The sequence below is a fragment of the Aotus nancymaae genome, unplaced genomic scaffold, assembly GCF_030222135.1.
Source record: "Aotus nancymaae isolate 86718 unplaced genomic scaffold, 86718_ANA_hifiasm-v0.15.2.pri h1tg000011l, whole genome shotgun sequence".
Lineage (NCBI taxonomy): Eukaryota > Metazoa > Chordata > Mammalia > Primates > Aotidae > Aotus > Aotus nancymaae.
This window is the reverse complement of record NW_026988422.1, coordinates 29263971-29268608: the sequence shown is the minus strand read 5'-3', so window position 1 is coordinate 29268608 and position 4638 is coordinate 29263971.

The following is a 4638-nucleotide window of genomic DNA, read 5'->3' as shown; positions in this document are numbered from 1 at the left end:
ACAGCAGTCTGACGATGCCTCACCTGGCCTTCCAAAGTGCTTGGGGTCTGCGGTCAGCTATGTGTTAACTTCTTGATCAAAGCGGGGAGTGCTAACTAGAATACTTCTAACAGAAAGTCACTTGGCACTGAATCTGCTGAGTACCTATAGCTTTGAGTGCTCTGATAACTATGAAACCACTCTATTTTGATTAAGTCCCTTATCCAAATGGCTCAAGTGGTGGGGTCAGAACTGGAAAACAGAGCTCCTGACGCCCAGCCCAATGCTTCTCTCAGTATTTTTCAATGGTATTTTGTTTTCCCCTTAAGTTCTCCTTCACTGTTAGAGATAGTGTGGAAGTCCCCTGGGACCTGTGGGCATCTAAAAGGAATGTTTTGCTCAATGCAGTGGGAGGACTTCATTCTCTGCCATCTCACCTGACCTCTGATGCCTGCATTTACTATTTCCACCCCATTAACATCTTCACCCAATTATCCTTTGTCTCCCAGCATCCTCTCTCAGTTCCAGCCACAAACCTTGGCTGTGTCATCCCTGCTGCATCTGGCTTTCCTCGCTTGACCCAGAGTCCCACTGGGTGGATCAACCAGGAGCTGTCTCCACATTGGACACATCCTGGGGCCTTCCACCCTTGTGCTAAAGGACCCCATCTAGGAAAGTTGGGACCTGCAGCTTGGCCACACATCAAGGAGAGAATTGCTGATGTCATGGAATAGGCTTTTGAATTCAGCAGACCTAAGATACCTTCCCATCCTCAGAATCCATAAACTTTTAGAACTCTGCTCATAGCAGGAATGTACTCTTCTATGTGGCAATGAACTGAATGAGACAAAATCCATTGACTGCGGACAGGGCAGGGAGTTTGATGAATTAGGGGCCTATCTCAGGCTCAGCAGCAAACTTTCACTGCTTCTCCTGCTGCTGTACATTAGTATTCAGCTGTTGCCGAGTTTTAAATAGTACCTCTCCCCCGAAGGAAAACTTCCAAGGTCCATTGTTTACTAAAGCCTACAAATTCTCCCAGGGCATCAAATGCTAGACTGTCAGCCCCAGGGTCAGGGAGGCAGTGTTTACACAGTTCAAGGAGAGCCTAGGGAAGGTTTCTTTTCCCTGCTTTCTCTGCATGCTCCTGGGAAGGGAGTCTTGTGTTTGCTACGCTGTCTCTCCTTATTGGGAATGGGGACAATGCAGTTTTTGCTCTCTGGAAAAAACATTTTTACATGTAAGACCATGTGATATATAATTCTGTTTTCATTTCACTCTTACTGAAAACAACATGGAGGCACTGAGATATTTTGGTCAAGCAGATACAAGTCAAGGCTGGGAAGTAACAAACAGCAACAGCAGGATTCCATGTTTGTAGAGCCTAACACAAGTTAGAAAGCCTTTCATGCTCAGAAATGGATTCCATCTTACATACATCTTGAAGGGTTGACAGGGCAAATGCGGTCATCTCCACTTTATTGGAAAGCATTTGTTCTTTTAGCAAACAGGTATTTAGTACTTACTAAGATTTTCTTCCTAATTTTTATTGAGTGCCAGGCACAAGCTACTTGCTATCTAATCTAATGCCCAGAGTGACCCTGTGAAATAGCTGCTATTGTTAACCCCATTTGGCAGATGAGGAAATGAAATCACAGAGGAGTGTTGTGGGATGGCAGACCTAGGATCTGAGTTTGTACAGTCTGACTCCAGAACCAGTGCTCTGGACTGTTCTGTGGTACATACAAGCAGTCTATAAACCACATGAAGAAATAATGACTCAGTTAGAGCTGATAAACGCTATGAGGGAAAAGTCCAATATGCCACAAGAAAATAGAGCAAGAGTCCTAACAATCTAGAGACCGAGGAAAGGCTTCTCTAAGAAAATAACAATTAAACTGAGGCCCGAAGAAGAGGTAGGAGCAAGGCAGGGGAGTGGGGGGAGGGTGGGAAGAGTGTGCTAGAGAAAGAGAACAGCACAGGCAAAGTCTGAGGGATGGGAGGAGGCTGCACTGTGAAGGACTTGAAAAAAGCTTGGGTCTTTGCTGTCTAGAGAGCATGGGGGACAGAGAGAAATGAGGTTGAAGAGATAGGCAAGGTAAGGCTTCATGGTTCATATTAGGAATTGACTAAAAGCACTGGGAATTCACTGGAGGGAAGATTTCAGCTCATGGAGAGGCATGTGGCAGCTGTGAGGCGAGAGGATTAAAGGAGGCAAAAGTGGAAGTGGAGAGAGTGGCCAAGAAACCATGACAGGAAGTGGTTATAAAGAGAAAGAAGCAACCCTGCTGATGTTGAGGAGGTAAAGTTGAAATGACCTGGTGACTGCTGTGAGCTGGGAGGAAGGCAAAGCAGACAACATCCAGATACATGGCAAAACCCCTCAGTTAATAGTGATGCCATTTCCTCAGAGACAACACCAGAGAAAAGTCAGGTTGGTGGTGTGGGGAATAAACAGAACACAAGTGAAATTTTGAACAAGTTGAATTTCAGATGTCAGGGAAATATGCAGAGAAACGCATGAATCTGGAGCTCGCAAGGGAGTTCTGTGCTAAATATACACATCCATGAGTCACTGAGATGAGCCCCAGGGAGGATTAAAGATGAGGCCTGGATTATAACCCAGCACACCACCATCTTTCAAGTTCCAAGGTCCTGTAAAGAAGGGAAACCTACAAAAGGAGAACGAAGGGGACAAATCAGTGAGAAAAAACAGAACAATAAAGTTAATGAAAAGGGTAACAAAACCAAAAAGGAAGCATGTCACTAATATGAAGACATCAGGTAAAATGAGGACTGAAAAGTGAACACTGATTTAGGTTCGCAAGGGCATGAATGGCCTTACCAGGGGCCATTTTAGTGCCGTGGTGGGTAGAGACATTATGTTACAGTGAGTCGAGGAGGGAGGGAGTGTAAGGTAGTGAGTGGCAGAATGAGTGGACAATGAGTAAGTAAAAAGAAGGTGCAAGGAAGAGTGAGTGAGTGGAGGAGTGAGTAGAGTGAGTGTGTGGAGGAGTGAGTGAGTGGAGGAGTGAGTGAGTGGAGGAGTGAGTAGAGTGAGTGTGTGGAGGAGTGAGTGAGTGGAGGAGTGAGTGAGTGGAGGAGTGAGTGAGTGAAAGAGTGGAGGAGTAGAGGAGTAGAGGAGTGAGTGAGTGGAGGAGTGAGTGAGTGGAGGAGTGAGTGGAGGAGTGAGTGAGTGGAGGAGTGAGTGAGTGGAGGAGTGAGTGAGTGGAGGAGTGAGTGGAGGAGTGAGTGGAGGAGTGAGTGGAGGAGTGGAGTGAGTGGAAGAGTGAGTGGAGGAGTGAGTAGAGGAGTGAGTGGAGGAGTGGAGTGAGTGGAGGAGTGAGTGGAGGAGTGGAGGAGTGAGTGGAGTGAGTGGAGGAGTGAGTGGAGTGAGTGGAGGAGTGAGTGGAGGAGTGAGTGGAGGAGTGGAGTGAGTGGAAGAGTGAGTGGAGGAGTGAGTGGAGGAGTGGAGGAGTGGAGTGAGTGGAGGAGTGAGTGGAGGAGTGAGTGGAGGAGTGGAGGAGTGAGTGGAGGAGTGGAGTGAGTGGAGCAGTGGAGGAGTGAGTGGAGGAGTGAGTGGAAGAAGTGAGTGAGTGGAGACCAAGATTGCTGACAAGAACTCACAGTATTTCGCTGTTGTGAGGGAGCTCCATGCTGGGAAAGATGTAGTGTCCCTGGAGGCTGCATGGTAAGCCATGGTTTCAGGCAGGTGCATAGGTGTGCCTGGTGGAGGGTAGTAGTTTTTCAACCACCAGTAGGGACTAATTCTTCAGTAACAAAACTTCCTGCTGCTGACTTCTACCCTGTGTTAATTTGAAAATGTTTTCCTAAATGACTGTTGAGTGAGTAATATTCTGGGTCAGATTTTAGAATTTTCCTTCAGGTTAGACGTGTCTGTCTTATACATAACTGATCCTATAATAATGTAGAATTCATGTCTACATTTCTGTTTCAGGCCTTTTGGTCCATAAGAAAATTTGTTGTCTTAGATAAGAGAAACGAAGACCATGCTCAGGTTATGTGCGTGCATTTAATTAATGTGTAGCATCTAGTTTTGTGGCATTTAGGAAAGGGCTGCATGAAGGGGAGTGTATTTTAGGAAATCTAAGACAGCCCTGGTTTGTCCATGAACTGTGGCTTTGACAAAGCCCTCTTCCGCATTTGGGGTCAGATGCAAGTCAAAGTGAGAAGTAGGCAGCATTTTTGTGTGCTCAGCCACAAACCCCAGGAGTCCTGATGGACATTTCATCACTATGCACAATGGAAGAGTCTTGATGAACGTCAGGGAGAAGGACAGTTTGTAATGCCACATTCATACAAAGCGCTCACTTGCCAATTATTCCCATCCAAGAGTCATTCATTTTTTATTTGAGAACTATATTAAATTATAACAAGAATGAAAGGTGGGCTAAGAAATCTCATTGCCCACATAAATCTTCCCTTCTGCTCCTATCATTCTTCAAAAGGAAGAAGACACATTTTTCCATACTTGTAGAGGCCCTGCTTCTGAGGGACCCAGGGATCCTGTAGATGTTTGGAAGACCCAGCAAAAAAGGAAAGGAGCTTTCTAATTTTGTGTGTGTGTGTAAGTGTGTGTGTGTGTGTGTGTGTGTGTGTGTATGTATGCGTTTGGAGTCAGTTTGTAAATTTAGATCA